Below are 19165 nucleotides of genomic sequence, written 5' to 3'. Positions count from 1 at the left end.
CTCCACTTACAGGGCGCTAGAAGCGGCTCACTGAAAGACAAACACAGGGACAGTGAATGGCGAGGGCCATCTGTCTGGTAGATGTGCTTAGGGGTGCATGACGGTACAAAGCAATAACACTCAAATGCTTAACATCTTGTGAGCTTACAACAAAAAAAAGCTCTACTTATATTTGAGATCACAGTTAATCTGAGTATGAACTATTATTAGCTGTCATTATAATTAGCATTAGCTGTGCATATGTGCATTCATGTGCCTCGAGGTGACGGGTGAGTGAGGCTTTGTGAGCACAGAAACAGGTGGAGCTACAATGTGTTGCCACTGATTTTAACCAATTGTGGTTTAATTTGCTGAGGAGAGCAGTTTTTGGATTGGTTTATATCTGTCAGTGATTGACAGCACATGGTAGGTCCCCCTATTATTTAGTTCAGGAAGCTTGACAGCACATGGTAGGTCCCCCGATTATTTAGTTCAGGAAGCTTCACTCTCTCGTCTCTAGGGCTCAGTAATACGGACACATTAGAGGACACAGGCCACCTCTCTTGGCTGCAGGACGTCAGCATTTCTGTGAGATCTGCGGCCGTCTGAGAGCGCCCAGACTCTCCACATGGCGAGAGCGAGGGAGTGGGTCACGGGCACATCCCTGCCAAAATGCCGAGCTGTCACCCTGCTACAGCTACACCCACCCCAGCTCCGCCCCTTTTCACCATCGGCAATTCTCAGGGGGCATAATCTCCAGCTCCCCTGTGTGCCCCGCCCTGCCTGTGGATTAAGCTCCGCCCCCTCTCGCTCGGGGCAGGTCTGACGCGGCTGATGCCGTTTTAGCTGGGCACACTGCACTGTCACAATACTAGTGCCAGACACCGTGCCCATGAGCTGAGACACCCCTCTTCCTCCTCTGGTTGAATCTGTGTGTCAGACTGTGCTCAGATTAGGCTGGTTTGCTTTCCTGCCAATTCACGACACCAGTCCGTCTCGGGGGAACATGGGGTACCTCTCTGCCCTCAGTCGTGACCGTTTACAGCACACATCTACCTGATTGTGTCTGGGGAGTCGGGACACCCCACGGGGGCTCTGCTGCTGCGTATCCGCGCTCACAGGTCACGCCCGGGCAGAAACCAGGTGTCTGTACATCCGAGACACTGAGCCACCGAGACGAACCGCGACGTTGAGAAGGAAGGGACAATTAACATCCAAACATCCGATTATCCGTCAGTCAGTCTGTCTGTCTGTCTGTCTGTCGGCTGTGCCATTGGGACAGGGAGTAATACAAACCGCTGTCCCGATCGCCATGGAGACGCCCCCCCCCCCCCCCCCCAGACAGCTCAGGACTGCGTGTGAGACAGAGAGGGGACAGACAGAGGGTGTGAGAAAGATTTGAAGCAGGACTTTTCCTCCAGTGGAATTGCCTGCACCGCAAATCCACACTTTCACAGTTTGCGAGAGCTTAATCCTCAATTAGTGGCTTTTTAATCTCCTCATTATCCTCTAGGAATTCCCAGATGTTCTTGTGAAAACACAGCAAAAAAAAAAGGGGAAAAGAAAAAAAAAGGCCTTTTCTGAGCGTGCTTATGCCTTCGTCTGTGTGTGTGTGTGTGTGTGTGTGTGTGAGTGTTTCGACATCCTTGCTGCCACCAGTGCTGTTGACGGGAGCACTCACTCATGCTGACGGTGGCTTCTCGTCTGAGAAGACGTGACGGCGCGGGTGACTTCTGTCCCTGTCACAGGAGATGTCGCTGGCACCGGCCACGCCTGTGGCTTCGCAAGACATGTTCTAGGAACCCTTCCAACTGCCACCCCCTCCCCTCCCCTCCCCTCCCCTGGTTTTCTCCTCCATTTCCTCTCCAATCTGCGTTCCTAATTTGCTGTTGGACCACACTGGAACGCTCCATCCCAGACGGCAGGCCACGCCGACGTGCCCACCCGATCACAGGGACCGAGCCAGATCATTAATTGGGTGATAAATGGATTTGCTAAGGCCTTGGTCTTCGCTGCCAAAAACCCCGCTGCCCCCAAAAAACAAACAAAAAAAAAAAAGGAGAAGAATTTTCTCCCTTTTGGAAAGACACAAAGTGCAATTTCCAAATATAAGCCATCTGATTATGGACGTGTCTGGCCTGGGACCAGCACAGACATTCCATCATTTAAAGGGACAAGTGAGGTCACCTCCTGCTTGCTGGTGAGCAGAGATGCCGGCGGTGCGGCGCGGTGCACGTGACTCTGTCCCCAGCTAGCAGAGAGCCGTAGCGACCGCGGCCGTTCCCGAAAAACGCACGGCGGACGGATGATGTAACTGCGGCGAGGCGGGATGCATTCGCTTTTTGCTCTCCGTGTTGCAGTGTGTGGCTGATCTGGCCGAAAACCGCAGGGCATTTTAACACCGAGGGGCATCTCAAGTGCTGGATGTGAGACAGATTACATTTTACTCGAAAAAGGGCTAAACGAACATCCGTGCAATATCTGAACACGCCATCGAAAACAAACTTTCCACTCATTTCTTAAAAAAAGAAGTCTCCTTCCAGAGCTCCTATGACGTGAGGAAATAAAATCCAACGTGACCTTTTTAACCAACGGAGCTTTTTATACAATGTAATAAACTGTAAGCCTAACGGAGAACACACTGATACCAGAACCTGGGTGTGGATGGTGAGTATGTTTGTGTGCACGAACCATCCTCACCCACGCATAACAGGCCCCGCCCACCCCTCCCTCCCTTTGATACATGACTTGTAAGGCCCCGCCGCCCCTGCCCCCGCCCCGTCCCGCTCAACCCCGCCCCCCTCCCTCATCCGCTGTGTAAAGAAGGCACCACCGTCACGCTCGGCAAGCGTTGTTTCTGTCCCGGCCATTTCCTCAGGCACCTCCTCGGGCAGCCCTGAGGGGCCCTCGGCACAACCGCCGGGCTGAGTTAGAACAGTGCAGCTCCCGATGGAGGGAGTCTCTGTGCACACGCAGAGAGGGGGACTCGTGACCGAAATTCACCCCACCGATACCCTGCCATGATGTTCACAGGGTGGCTCGCTGACAGCCAGAGAACCACGGCTGCAGGTCAATAGCAACCTCAGAAAGCTCCCAGTACTCCTCTGAGAGGGAATGTCGTTAGGATCGGCGATGACTATGAATTAATAGGAACACGCCCATTAGATTAGGCAGGGATTCTGTATGTGACAGACTGAATTAGAGTCAGCCACATCACTGATCCAAAGAAATAATGCTCTTCCCCAAATAAAGGTGGCAACAATATCGTGACACTTGGCAAACAGCTTAATGTGGGTGAATTTCCACGGTGCTTTTAGCTAAATACATTTAGATGATTGGCCTCCTATATGCATTTAAGTGCAAGGCTGTCAGGAATGCAAGGGTGCAGGTTTTGGAAGCAGCTTCTGCAGGAAAATACATTTGCAGTCAGTAGCTTTCCCATAAAAAGGTGAGCTGAAACCAGCCGCTAACCCCGCCGTTTGAAAATACCCTGCTCTGCAGAAAATGCTCCCGAACTTGCTGTGCAGCAAAGACGATTCCGCCCCGACCCCCAGTGGAGGAGCAGAAGGGTCTGGGATTTTAGCAAAATGGTTTCCCCTCACTGGACATGCCTTACTGACAAACACGCACACACACACAGACAAATACACGTGGACACACAGACACAGACACACCCAGAGACACACACAGACAGATGCAGACAGGCTCAGAGAGGCGCAGACAGACACAGACGCACACAAACACACACACACAGACAAACAAACGTGGACACATAGACACAGACACACCCAGAGACACACACAGACAGACGCACACAGACAAACACACACAGATACACACATACAGACACACACAGACAACTACACGTGGACACATATACATAGACACACCCACACAGAGAGACACACAGACACACAAAAACACACACGCAGACACACGCAGACACACACACAGACACACACACAGACACACACGCGCGCACACACGCGCGCACACACACACACACACACACACACACACACACACACACACACACGCGCGCACACACGCGCGCACACACACACACACACACACACACACACACACACACACACACACACACACACACACACACACACAAAGGAAAGTGTCACACTCTGTTTCTGTGAGCAGTGGCATCCCCTGCTACCTCAGCAGTGCTGACCATCCTGATCAGACAGAGAGGCCCCCGGTGCCATTAATCCCCTGCACACAGACCCCCACCCCACCCCGCCCCCCCACGAGACTGCCACATGATTCGCTCACAGAATCTGTCTGGGAACGGAGAGGGCGGAGCCTGAGGTCTGAACTGGGCTGACCCCTCTTCCCACCAACAAAGAGCGCCGGCGCCCCCCGTGCCCCACCCATGCAGGCGCGCACCCCAGAAGGTGCCCCCCCCCCCCCCCCGCCCCACCTCCCCCTTCACCCCGATTTAGCGTCTCAAAACAGCAGGGGGGCAGGCAGGGAGGGAACAAATCCTCCAGCAAAAAGGGATGTCCCCCCTCCCAACTGTGAATGCAACCCAAAAAAATAACACAAAAGCTCTCTCTCTCTCCGCCAGGATCATCCGAATCAAACAGCTGGGGGGTCACTGTGACCTGGCCATTGCCCTTCCAAACACACGTCAAAAAACATCCTCACACACACACACACACACACACACAGTCCCGGGACACGTCTTCCATCCCCTACATGAAGACGCTTCTTAAAACGAGACACAAAGAACACTGCGTCACAAATAAAGAACACAGCAAAGACTCGTCAGTCTTCAAGCCGGTTTTGTTCGTTCTGATTTTATGCCAGAATCTTACGTTTCTGCTCAGATATGAAATTTTTTCCAACCCTCCCATTCTCCAATACCCTGCCTTGTGTCTCTGTCACACCCTGTAAGGAGGGCAAACCTCAAATGTCACAACAACAATTCAAAGCCTATGTGCAATGATGTTTATTTACGATGCTGTTGTTCCTTGGTACCAAAACCCATCTAAGCTGCTACACTAAAAAATTAATAAGAAGTAAACAAACACATACACAAATATATGTAAAAACACAGTATATGTAATACATACAGTAACACACACTTCACTGCTGTTTTTGTCACTGACAGTAGCGCTCAGCTCTAAAAACCCTCAACCCACAGGCTGCTCCCAGATGATCATTTCAATAATGAACTGAGAGTCCAGAGTGAGAACATGCCCGTGGAGCTTGCGAGGCTAACATGGACTGCTAAAGGAGTGAGAGACCAAGCGCTGGGTGCTGACTGAGGTGAGTGAGAGAGCTCGATGTTGCACTCTCTGTCACACTGTCTGGCTGCCTTCAGACAGCTGGAAGACCGCAGGACATTACATTTCATTACATTATTGGCATTTAACAGTTGCTCTTATCCAGAGCAACTTACATCAATTACAGGTTTTTACAGTGTTATCCATTTATACAGCTGGATATTTGCTGAGGCAATCGTGGGTACAACACCTGAGGGTGATCGAACCAGCAACTTTTCGGTTACGAGTCCTCCTCCTTAACCACTATGGAACACTGCCGCTACACTGGACTACACAGGACTGCGATGTCATTCGCCGTGCGGTGGCTCGGCCTCTGCCGGTCCCCTGCTGCTGCCCGAAACGCGGGCGGGGTTTCTCGCGCACCTCCGGCCCACAGACGCTCCAGCACCCGCTCCGTTTCCACGCCGCGCCGGCCCCGGGACGGGGCGGGCCAGCGGCCTCTGCCCTCGCCCTTATGTAAGCGCTGTTATGAAACCTGATCTCAGACCACAGAGATGAAAGCTCCACACACAGAGCGCGTCTCAGGCCTGCCGCCGTCACTGCTGTGGGCTGCGTCGGCGCCGGGTCTGCATGCACCTCCATGCCTTACTGCATGCGATGCTGCTGCCTCTCTGTGCATGTGTCTGTCTGCGTACTGCTGTGAATGCATCTGCGTGTGTGTGTGTGTGTGTGTGTGTGTGTGTGTGTGCGCGTGAGAGAGAGAGTTCTTGTGCAAGTGTGTTTTTGTGTGTCGGTGCGCGCGCATTTGTGTGCGTATGTGTGTACAGCCCACGTGCATGCATGCGTGTGTGTGTGTGTGTGTGTGTGTGTGTGCGCACATGTGCGTTTGTTTGTTTGCGTCTATGCGTGCACGTGCAGGTATGTGTGTGAGTGCAAGTGTGTGTATGTGTGTGTACGCGCGTGTGTGTGTGTGTCTACGCGTGTATGCATATATGTGTGTGTGTGTGTGTGTGTGTGTGTGTGTGTGTGTGTGTGTGTGTGTGTGTGTGCATGTATGTGTGTGTGCGTGTGTGTGTGTGTGTGTGTGTGTGTGTGTGTGTGTGCGTGTCTACGCATGTATGCATGTATGTGTGTGTGTGTGTGTGTGTGTGTGTGTGTGTGTGTGTGTGTGTGCACGCGCGCGCCTATGTGCTTGTGAGAGAGAGCCTGAGCGCTGGAATGCGCTGTTATGTTAAGCGTCTGTGTGATCTGAGCAGCCCTACACTGAGCCTGTTCTGAACACAGAACAGAGATCTGACTTCTTCTGAATTAAAACCCTTCACACTGGCCTCCCAGTAAATCTCTCACACACACACATGCACACACACACATACACACACTCGCACTCAAACACATACCTGCACGCACATACCCACATATACACTTGCATTCACACACGTACCAGCACACACACATACAGACACACACACACCCACTCACACACATACCTGCACGCCAACACTCTAACATGTTAGGAGCCCCATAAGGTATAACACATGTGATTAGCCTTATATGGCATAATTAGACCCTTTTAGGTCTAAAATATGTCATAAAATCCCAACTGCTCTAATATTAAGTATGTTAATTATATAATTTGCCCCCTCGGGTACACAGGCACACATTATAGCCCCTATAATATATTCTCAAGGCCCATCAGGTTGCAGATAAATCTCTCCTGGCCTGAAGCAGCTGATTCATCCACTCGAGCAGCGCTGATCTTCCCAGGGCTCTGCCTGTGGTCTTTCCCTTCACAGTAAAAGCAATAAACATGAATATGAGTCAAACACCCCCCCCCCCCCCCCCCCCCCCACGTTACTCAGGGGCTACGCGCTGTGGTTCTGCGGTCCCACTTCTGAGCAGACAGACAGCAGAGGAGACGACAGAGGGACGACAGAGGGACTGAGGCCCGAAGCATTGTGGGTAGAGAAAGAATCGCTGCGTTCTCGCGGCGGTCCGAGAGCCGCTGTATGTAGGGTGTGTGACGGGGGTGTAGGCTCACGCACACGCAGGCAGAGAAGCGCACGTGGGGGATAACTGCGTTCTACGCCCCTCTGTGGTGACGCAGTGACGGTGGGGGGGGGGCAGGTTGCATAAAGCGGGCTCCGGCAGCCTCGGGGGCCGGCCAGACTCAGAGAGTGGGGGCTTTTAAAGTTCACTCGAGCGCAGAGATGCACCGCCACTGCTGTCCTTAACCCTTTCAGCGCCGTCTACTCCAGCCACTTCAAAAGACAGCAGCGGACCGCGTTTTTAAATACAAAATCATACCGAACAAAAGAAAGTAACAGGCCAGATCTCAATATCCAATCAATATAACTGTCACTAAACCAATGGCACGCGCTACGCACATTCACATAAAATGTATTTCTGAATATAATGTAAAAATAGCACACATGCACACACACACACACACACACACACACATACGTAAATTATATATAATTATATAAATAAAATATACACGTATTGTGTGTGTGTCTATCTGTGTGTAAACACATATTTCAAATCACATACGTGAGAGTGGGAAATCATTTATTTTGTATCACGTACTCATACATCATGATTATGTATTTCCTCTATTTTACACGTTGTATTTGACCATTTCTTGCCATTGAATTTTCATGGCGAAGTGGCAGCTTGTGCATAGGCACCTACTTCACGTGGTTACGGGTTCTGGGTGGTTTTCCAGTACCTTTCCTTTCGTGCCGAGCCCTGGCAGCTTGGTCCGCGAGCGTGCCTGGCACTGGCCTACTTTCAGGGGCGGCGTGGCTGAGTTGACACGCTCCGTAACCACACCATTTCCGTACGAGTCTGCATTAAAAACCAGGGAGATAAGCATGACGGGAAGACCACGGCACGCCCACAGCCCATCATACGATTGCCACAGACGACGCAGTCTGGTTTTCACGAGGAAAGCTCAGCCTCGGAGTGCAGGCAAAGTGCGGGTGACCTATGCAGACGCCAGCGTACTGAGAGAGCAGACCCCGCGCTGGAAAAGCCATCACCCTGTACCTGCTCCGCCGGCTCCGGCTCCGGCTCCATCCTGCGCTAACCCGATTCAGCGCCACTTTGGACAGCCGCTCCTGTTTGGACAGGGAGTCTGCTCGCCTGCTGCTCCCGGTGTCAATCAGTCACCAAGCGAGCAGGAACTGTAACCCCTGCAGGACTTTGCCCCCCGATGAGTAGAACAGCCCATACTGCCACTGTCTCAGCAGTAACTATATATTTTTTTTTTCTTTTACAAGCCTCTATTCCCAATATTTTTCATGGCCGGTTGCCATTCTGAGTCGCCAGTGTGTCTCCTTACATTTGGCAGAACAGGCTCAAAACCCAGATGACCCATACGTCTGATCCACATGTATGCCTCATGAAAACAGACCAATCGCGGTTCACTTCCAGGAACAAGTTCCTGCTCAGGCCCTAAAAGCTGGAGATTATGGACACGGGGCCTCTTCTGATGGAGATGGATGGAGAGAGCAGGTTTTGGTTAAGCACCACAGTGTCAAAGACTAGCCTAAAACTACACTAGCATGTTTACAGTGCGATAAATCACGTCTGCAGAAAGTACAGTACTAAAATATTAAGAGCCACTTGAGTTATTGCTTACTTTAATGGCTGGCCAGGGGGAGACACAGCTTCAGCGTCTCTCATAAGCAATGCAGTGTCATTGGCAAACCCTTCTAATACCTTCCTCAGCCTGTCGGCCATACCTGGGCCTGCAAAAAATAAGTGCACTGTCATATTAATTCTAGCCCTCACACTGAAGTACAAAGAATTTACCTTCCTGTTGCAGCCCAAAGCACATTTTACAGCAAAGGGCTTCTCTTTTTATGGACCAGGGGAGAAACAGGGGAGTTTGATGCCATCATTAAACTGAGAAAACACAGCAGTGAGTTTGGCTGTACGGTACAGTGATTGGGGAACTGGTAGGGGGTGGGGCAGGGGATGCATGCTCAAATCCCAGCCAGGGCATTGCGCTTGCAACCTTTTGCAATGTAGACATATGAACTGCTCCAGTGAAACCTTCCCAGACGTCCTACAGTTCAGCAGTATAAATGTATAACAGCTTGTACATGCCATAAGGCAACCAAAGAATAACAATAAAATTCAGCAATGTGACAGTCAAAGTAGTTTCTTTAATGGCTCCGAAAAACATTCCATTTTACAGATTTCTCCTTTTCTCAAATAAATCCAAAGAGACGAGACAGGCCTTAGCTCGTGGAAGGCGGTGCTGGCCCGCGATCCAGACGCTGGTTCTTTTACTGCTTGACATGTTTACTAGAACATTCTGAGCAACAGCAGTTGGGCGTTCCACTCAGACCTCTGCGGGCCAGCAGAACATCACACCAAACCAGAGAGCTTCAACTGTCACTTCGTGCGCGAACCTCCCTCCAGCCTCCAAGCTAATTTAGTTAACGCTCCAACCCGCAGGACGGCTCCCAGCCGCATTTTCTTCCTCGGGTCCTCCCCGCTTGCATGAAAGGAGAGGAGAGAGCAGGGGGGGGAGAGAGAGGCCAGCGGTAACTGCACAGCTGCTCGGAGGCCTGCGACCTCCTGTGAAGTTCTAGTTTACAAATCCCGGCCTACCCTACGGATTTAAAGGACTTATGGGAAACAGAACCCACCCCCCCCGCGGGACGTGGGCAGAGAAGCGAAAGTGAGAGGGATGGACCATGAACAGCCATCCAGGTGACCACCAGATCAGGTGTGCTGTTGACGACATGGAGGGCAGACAGAGGAGCTCACCTCCAGTCCACAGTGCGCCAGGTCTGCGCTGTGCAGGTGTCAGGAGGAGGCGTAGCAACAGCATCAGCAGTCAATTTAACCAGCTACAGAATACAAACACATCTTACAGAGTCATGGTGAGCTTATTTTTCATTTTGTCTCCTCTTTTTTTCATGACTTATGAGTAATGAGGTTTTGGGAAATCAATGACCGCAATATTTTCTTTGGGAGCAGTACATTTTGGATTGCAAGGCTGTGCACACTGGTTGCATTTTTAGCTTAATACTTAATATCGGCCTGTATTACAACACAAAACACACATCTAGTTATCATATCGGAATATGTATCTTTTATTAGCATAGCTTGTGTGCTGGTGTAACCGTTGAATCCCTCTCAAGTCACGCATTCACTGTCACACCCCTGTGTCACACCCCTGGCGCTGAAAGGATACGGTACAAAAGGCGTTCCTCTTGGTCTTTGTTGACGCCGGTTACATACAAAACAGCTGCGTGGAGGAGGGCACCCCAAAACAGGTGAGGTCACCTGTAAGCCGATGCTTCTCAAAGACACGCCCGCCCATAAACTCACTGACACACCCACTGCACACACATTCATTCGCTGACACAGATACGCCAACACTCCTGCACACTGCTTTGGCACTGTAGGCCCCACATAGAGGCCCAATATCTTACAAACAAAGCACCTGACCTGAGAACAATAACAACTTTAAACCACAGAGATTACAATCTACTGTTCGCACACCAGAGAGCTTTAATTCAATACCTTCGTTTATCAAGTTTCAATTTCTTCCATGTACTCCAAACTCCATGTACAGCCTCTGTAATTTTTCAAAAATGCCTGTGACTGGTTAGACATACTTCAGTGTTGGAAGGCTGCATAAACAAGCATCTGTGGGAGAGATCCCATTGTCGGCTGAGGGTTATCATTCGAGGTTATTTTCACAGCTATGGCTGTGGGGCGGGCGGGGTCTGTGCGTTTGAACTTGAGCGGCTCGCAGATTTTTATCTTTATAGTTATTGCTCTCAGCGTGACCGGGGCTTAGGGCTTAGAGGGCGAGGCCGCGTCTGAAAGAGAGGAAACTCCATGGGAATTAAGGACAGGGGCTCGTCTCCCCGCACACAAAGCCGCACGAGAGGGAGCGGGGCTGCCGGCTCAGCGGACGCTAATGCATTCGGACACCAGGACTGACATAAGCGAGTCTGCATGCGTCTGTGGGGGCCGCGGCTGCTCCCCTTGCAGGATACGCTCTTACACAGAGCAGTCTGCTGCGCTTTCCAATCAGGACTTCATTTGGGCCCCGTGTCCCGGTGACCTGGGGCTCTGGTTTTGTGGGGCGGTGGCCCCAATCAGGGCTCAGCTCCTTGGCGAGGCGAGCCTCCCGGTTGGGCTCTTCGGTTGCCACGGCAGCGTGGCCGGTCGGCTTTGATTCGGCACCCCGTGATTTATGGCCACCGTGTGGCTTTTGCCCGTTCGGCTTTCCGGGGGTTCCCGGGGCACCGAGCTGTGCCATTAATAACGTCCGTCGCTGGCAAAAATGGGGCAGCCGCGTTTGAAATTCAGGCCCGACCCTCCTCCCTCTTTCTCACCGTATTTTACAGCCAACAAAAAGGGCGGGACCAGAGAAACTGGCAGTATTCGCAAACCGTTCACTCAGGCCGCGGTGGAGAACCCTGTCGCAATGAAAACGGCCTCTTCCAGGGACAGCCAATACGTGGGTCTCTACGCCAGCTCCTAGCATGCCCCGGCTGGCTGAACCGCCACCACAGCCCCTCCGCCTCCCTTTTGCCAAAGTGTTTGAGCATTAACTGAAAACAGGCCGCCATGTTTGGTGGGTCCACCTCAGCACCACAGAACTGAGTGGCGGCCGTATGAAATGCTGGGAACAGGAGTGAATGGAGGCGTAGGGAGGCAGGTCAAAGCCGTCAGGTGAAACGAGTTCAGGCCTGCTGCACGAGTAATATCAGGAACAGAAGCGAGCCGGCAGCGTAATTCATCACATTAAAGCTGATTATGGAGTAGCACAAAGTCCAAAGGGCAGGACACGACAGTGGTAACCTGCTGTCCGTTATTAGTGCCTGTATTGTTGTTGCACCTTTATCACTAAGTGAAGTATTAACATTAATCCTAATTAATAATATACACGGGCAATGCCATATTAGTCTTTAATCTACATGCAGTAGTTACCCTTTATATATATTTACATGTATTATTTACATGTATTATACACATGTATATGTATTCATATTTATACACATTTGCATGTATTCATTTGGCAGAAAGACATTTTGTCCAAAGCCACTTACAAGTGAGGCAGAGCACAACACAAGCAAAAAGCCATATTAGTCAGTTAACAATATTAGAAGCGCTGCATTACCAGGTTTCAATAGTTGGCCAGACAAGGTACAAGCTAGAAACAGAATACAGTATACACACCATTATGTACATATCTTATATATGTTAGTGTCTTCTCCAACAGGTGAGCAGCAGCATTTGTGTGCTGAACTCTCTGTGGAAAGTGTAAAAGTGAATGCCCATGAACGCACACGGAGGCGTAAGAGGGGAGAGAGAGAGGGAAAACGTGTAGCCTGGCTGTTGTTACAGGGCTTAGTAAATATTTCAGCAGTAGCGGGGCGGCGAGACTCTCTGATGTTCCCACACAGTCGCTGGCCCTGCCGCCTCTCTTTTCACTTCTTTTTTTTGTTTAAAATTTAACAAGGGCCCCGGGGACCGGCGGGGGCAACAGGCGTCCGGGATGTTGGCAGGGGACGGCGTCACATGCCTGGGCCACATGAGCCCGTGCCCGAGAGAGGAGACGGGGGGGGGGGGACAGGGAGGGGCAGGGAGGCGAGGGAGAGAGTAATGGGGTGGACGCAGACACGGGGGAGAGAAACAGAAAGTGAAAGACACAGAGACTGAGAGAGGGGGCGAAGGATAGAGAGGGAAGGGGAGAGGGGGGGGTAGCGGAGAGAGAAAGAGCTGCCGCCTCTCCGAGCAGCAGGTGACAATTCCTCATTTCCCACCGCTCGTCTCGCCGAAGCCCGCAGCTGAAAACAATTAAGAGGCTGCGTTAATTATTAAGGCTCGTTGCATAACGCACGGGCCTCTGGTTTCCCACAGTAGTTAAAGCACAGCAGAGCAGGCCGGGGCTGCTGGAGGTGCAGAGAAAACAGCGATCAATGCAGCGCCACAGAGGTCAACAAGCTATCTCCATAGCGGCATGGATTTCTGATGCATGATACCGATACCTTTTCACTGGAGGCCAGACAGGCTGTTACTCAATAACTACACTGTTGTTAGTCAGGCCGATACATATTTTTATTATCATGCAGTTGCCCTGATTTGCCAACTCCAGTGGTGTACACAGCGGCCAAGTTCCCAGTCAAGTCTTCAAGGGCTTGTTGCAGAGGTGGAGTTATCAGCCCGACTAGATCAGCGGATTTCCGATTAGCATGATTATCTTTAAAACAAAATAACTGAAACCTCTATGCCCTGTTTTAAGCAGGTGCACTTAAAATGCAAAACCGGGCAATTTGCATCCATTGTCATTATCAGCAAAACTGGCAATGGCTGAATGTTTCCTGTTCTTTTTTTTTTTGAAAGTGGTATTCTGTCTGACTGAATTACAGCAGAATTTGATATCGATGCTGATATATTGACTGTCTGGCAGAAGTCTGTAGAGGTCCTGTAATGTTCAGATGAGGACCTGAGGGACAGTGAAGCCAGCATGGTGTTCCAGTTCACTTCCACCCTAAGGTGACCTGGCAAACCAGTGCAAACATGTGCCAAGCGTCCACTGCTAGCACAAGCTGCCGACGCCTGCCAAAATACCCTGATCTAAATCACTTGTGTCTGTGTGTGTGTGTGTGTGTGTGTGTGTGTGTGTGTGTGTGTGTGTGTGTGTGTGTGTGTGTGTGTGTGTGTGTGTGTGTGTGCGCTGTCCTTTGGGTAGGTCCATGAAAGCCCTTTTACCAAATCAAGAACAGAGCAATACGTCAAGAACAGTCTGACAGCGGCACGTTCTTCCACTAATGGATCTTTGCCAATCGGTGGTCTGACTGCAAAAGAGAGTCAGCAGAGGAATCAGGAATAACCAGGATCATTTGCTGACGTTGTTATACATGCCAGGTGTGGGATGGGGGCCTTTGGTCAGGTCAGAAGTGTGTGTGTGTGTGTGTGTGTGTGTGGGGTGCATTTACAGTACTAATACATTCAGAAGATAAAGACCCTCTCTCGCTCTCAGAGCAGAAGGTTGGTCATATGATTTTGAGGAGATCCAAATCCCTAAGAGAAGGGAAGGATATATCCAGCCCTTGGGGGGCTGAGCTTAATTTGATGTGGGAATAATGACTTTGACGAAACAATTAAAAGAAGAAACGTGATAAAAACCCATCAGAGCCTGTGGCCCTCCAAGGCCTCGATTCCCCCCACTCCTGCCGAAAAAGAGTCTTGAATCTCTTATGGCCCAGGGTGAATCCCACACTCTCTGCTCCGAGGTTCCACTGGCCTGGGGAAACTCAACAAACAGCCCACACTTAGTGAAATGCTGTTACTTCTGCTCTTGTAACACAGGTAAACCCCTCTGCCCTATCTAGACTAGGCCCAGAGGTCCCGGGCAAGCCTTTGGATAAACTGCATCAGTAGTGTAACACAGTGGTAAGGAGCCAGGCTCGAAACCAAAAGGTTGCTGGTTCGATTCCCTGCCAGGGCACAGCTGGTATATCCTTGGGCAAGGTACTTAACCCAGAATTGCCTCAGTAAATATCAAGCTGTATAAATGGATTACATCTAAAAATTGTAACCTGTGCAAGTTGCTTTGGATGAGAGTGTCTGCTAAATGACAACAATGTAATGTAAACGGATGGGTTGATTTCTGAATGAGAGGGGGAAGTGGGCAGGGGAGGTACACTGGTACGGCACTCCATAGCCTCTCATATTCAGAACATCCTGACCCAGCTACTCCACTCTATTCCACAACAGCTAATGTCCTACCGAGACTGTGCTGCCAATCTCGGTCAAAGTCTGTTTTAAAATTCATTCTAAAATAATTACAATAAAAAATAGTATCCAAAATGCAAAATACTGCTTGGATTAAAATTGCTGCCTTTTTTTTTTAAGCTTAAGGTGCTGAGTTCTATTTGCCATGAAGTCCAACCAAGACTGCTGCCAATCTTGGTCAAAGTCTATTTTAAAAATTCATTCTAAAGTAACAATAATAACAAAAAATACTATGTGACACGCAAAACACTGCTCTGCCCAAAATTGCTGCCCCCTTTCCCTTTTTTTTTTTTTAAAGCTTAACGTGTTGAGTTCCATTTGCCAGACTGCTGTTGATCAAAGTGATAAAAGGGAACCCTGCCGCTGTACTCTAATCTTCCCCTTTTGAGGGCAGCGGGAGGGTGTGGGGGCGGGCAGAGGGTGTGGGAGTTGTTCTGAGGCTGTACTTTGGAGATCCGTGTGATCTCTGCCACAGCACAGAGCCGGGCCTTTTCCACCAACGGGAAGCGAAAGAAAACCCCTGAAACTGCTTGCTGTCCTCACTCACATTAAAAACAGTGTGCAGCTCTTAAACTAGCCTACCGCTTGTCCCCCCCCCCAGGGCGGGACACAGACGCACAGAAATGACACATAGGATCCCTGTTCGAGTCACTGCTATCCACCGCCCTTTCTTCAAAGCATCTGGAGAGGCTCGCTCAGGTGCCCGTCAAACTTTAAGAATTATGCATTTCGTAATCGACGTTCTTGGAAAATCATGGAAAATCTGGTTCGTTTTGCTTTTCCGAGTAGACATGATTATTGCCATGGTTACAGAGATAGAGTGCGAGAGAACAAGAGTATGTTAACTCATTCAGCGCCAACAACACATGAACACACAAAACAAGTGAGGCTGACGTGCACACACTTCACATGAGTAAGCGTGTGTGTAAGAGGGATCTTTAACACCACCCAGTTCCTCCTCTTACCATCCACACTAAAGCCTGCCAGACTCATGCAGGGTTGGATCCCACATAAGAACACAGTGGAAGCAGGGAGAATTTAATCTAGCAGTGCTCAACGAAAAATCTCAAACTTCATTAGCACGGTGTCTCTGCAAATTATACACCACCGTAGTAGGGGAGAGTGAGAGAGAGGGACAGGGAGAAGGAGAGAGAGGGAGAGAGAGAGAGGAGGGACAGGGAGAAGGAGGGAGACAGAGAAAGGAAGAGAGAGTGGGAGAGGGAGAAAGAAAGATGAGCAAAAAGCACAGAGGAGACAATCAATCAGAGATATGCAGGACCGTCACTTAGGCCGCTGTTGCCTAATGCATCACACCTGTCAGTGGCAGCGGCCATCGCTGGCCGAGCACGACAAGGCCATCAATCTTCCGAGAGGGATCACTCTCTCCACTCTACACGCAGTGCAGGATATTGTCCTGTCCCAAGGACATCCCCCAGACCTGGGGCCCTGCGGCACCCCCAAAATTCATACTCAGGAGGGAGGGAAGCGATCAGTCTGTCAAGCCTCATCCTTACAGATCATCTTAAATGCGACACTTAACCTGTTTCTGGTAAGAACATCTCTGAGCACCACTTTGCTTCACTAAAGACGATTCCACCGTGCTCTGTCACAGATAAGCCCATACCACTGACCTCAGGGAGCATGTGCGGCAGAGTTGAAGTGAGTAGCTCGTGTGAGCCCTGCGTAAAGCCTTAGTTAGCAGGTAGCTGAGCAGTTGCAGTGGTTACGTCACTCACTGAGACCTGGTTAACTAGCATTGTTGCGGACAGGCTAGGGGCAACTTGCCTTTAGCTCAACTGGCAACGATGCTGGCTGTTAGAGGTTGGCAGTGAGTAGTGAGAAGCCAGGTTCGAAACTCGCTCGCTCGCTGACCCATGTAACATCCAGTACTAATACACATCTAGAATCTAATACACAGCGCAGACTGGGCTTACTGAGAGGCCTCGTTTCTGTCTGAGGACGATGACAGCTGGTGGGAGGAGGCTTGGGAGAAGATGCAGGCAGACAGACGAAGAACAGGAGTGCGAGTGGAAGAGTGTCAGAGACACAGAGATGGAGGGGTGTGGCAGAGAGGCTTTCCTGCATCCTCTCCGCCTGTTCAGGAAAACACAACGCCCCGCACAAATTTGCCTCTGCCCTTCTGGTGCACAGAATGGAAAAACACAATCTCACAGACCATAAAACGCACACCGGCACCCCCCCCCCCACACCCTCTGTCGTCATCATTTGTTTGTCCTCGAAGCAGACAGCATAATACATTCTCCTCGTTCCCTGATCCTTGATCCTGACTGAAAACGCACACACACACACACACACACACACACACACACATATACACATGCACGCACAAAGACACAGACACAGACACACACACATATACACATGCACGCACAAAGACACAGACACACATACACACACACACACTGGTTGATTGAACAATTAGATAATCCATTACAAACAGGCAATTTAGAAAGCAGTGGTTTGTTGTCACATTAAGCACACAGAGAAGGGGAGGGTGCTCCGGCAGCCCCACACAAACACTCCTTTATTCCTCTTCACAGGTGTTTCCGGAATTTTCCGAAACCTTTTTCTCTCCCTACAAGACTCACCCACCCAGCACCGGAGGTACGACAGGCACATCCTCAACAGATAATCTGAATCTCTGCTCTCGGAGAAGTTCTCCAAACCTCCACATTATGGCTTCCATTCAGGGATACCAGCCATTCTGCAGCTTACTTCAACCCGCTCCCATCTGCCTGCCTCTGGCAGCGTAGCGTTGTGGTTAAGGAGCAGCACTCGTAACCGAAAGGTTGTTGGCTCAATTCCCCACTGGGGCGCTGCTGCTGTGCCCTTGGACAAGGTACTTAACCCACAATTGCCTCAGTAGATATCCAGCTGTATAAATGGGTAACATTGTAAAAACCTGTACTTTGTGTAAGTTAAAGCAATATAAGAGCATCTGCTAAATGACAATAATGTTATGTAACGCTGCATCAGTCACATACTCTGACGCTGTGCCGGTAACCTAATGCCAAACCGCTCGTATCTGCTGTTACGCGGTGAGGAGCCGGTGACCCCGTGTGCAGCACAGTGTGTTCTGCGGCATTCCCCTGCCATCAGTGGCCTCGCAGAGCACAGGGCCTCCGTCTCATTAGCATGCAGGGACAGGGGGACGGGGGGACGGGCCGAGGCTGCTCCAGCAGAGGTGACAACAGCTTCACTGACAGCGGTGCTACGGGGGGAGGGGGTGTGAGCACGGGTGTGCATGTGCGTGTCTGCTTCTGCGGGTATGTATGTGTGTGCGTGTGTCTGCGTCCGTGTGTGTAGGCGCGTGTGTGGTGTCTGCTTCTGGGTCTGCGTCTGTCTGTGTGTGCGTATGAGTTTTTCTACTTCTGCATGAGTGTGTGTGTGTGTGAGTGTGTGCGTGTATGTATGGGAATGTGCGTGTGACTGCATACATGTGTGTGACTGTGTGTGTGTGTATGCGGATGTGCCTGTGTAACTGTGTGTGTGTGACTGCATACATGAGTGTGTGTGTGTGTGTGCGTGTGCGCGTGTATGCAGATGCGCCTGAGTAACTGTGTGTGTGTGACTGCATACATGAGAGTGTGTGTGTGTGCGTGTGTGTGCGTGTGCGCGTGTACGCAGATGCGCCTGAGTAACTGTGTGTGGCAGTGAGGCTGCAGTGACACATGATCACACCTGCACGTGCGGCGTGGCTCCTCGTGAAGGTTAATATGCGGCGCATGTCTTAATCACGGCCGAGGGGCCCTGTCAGCGCCGACGCCGCGTTGCTAGGACACCGGAGACACAACCGGAGGTGTGAAAGCTGGCCCCGCGCCTTCGCCTTTTTTTTTCAGCCGTGGAAGTGTTTCTGGAATCCCGACGTGCGAGCACGCGTACCATCTGGCCGTGGCGTTAACCGGCCTTCAGCAGGAACCCAGGCGGGGAGCAGAGAGGGGAGCAGGGCGAAACCGGCCGACGGTTACCCCTACGAAATCCCCGCAAACCATCAGCTGCCCCTGCCCATCGCCCCCCGGCACTGCAGGAACTCTGGTTGGGAGACAGGGCGCGGGAATTTCTAAAAACCACGGTCAAAGTAAACAACAGTGCCATAAGATAAGCAGAACTGGTGCTTGAGGGGGGGGGGGGGGGCACGGCACTTTCAC

The 19165-nt window shown here is 50.9% G+C and overlaps 1 protein-coding gene across 1 annotated transcript in view; it reads right to left on the bottom strand.

Moving 5' to 3' along the window:
* The window catches only part of phlpp1 (PH domain and leucine rich repeat protein phosphatase 1), a 56379-nt gene that overhangs the window by 29857 nt on the left and 7357 nt on the right, over positions 1-19165 (bottom strand). The gene's annotated exons all lie outside the window — the stretch shown is intronic.

This window comes from Megalops cyprinoides, chromosome 24 (genome assembly GCF_013368585.1).
Source record: "Megalops cyprinoides isolate fMegCyp1 chromosome 24, fMegCyp1.pri, whole genome shotgun sequence".
NCBI lineage: Eukaryota > Metazoa > Chordata > Actinopteri > Elopiformes > Megalopidae > Megalops > Megalops cyprinoides.
The sequence above is the reverse complement of the archived record's forward strand: the minus strand, read 5'-3'. Positions and strand labels throughout refer to the sequence as shown.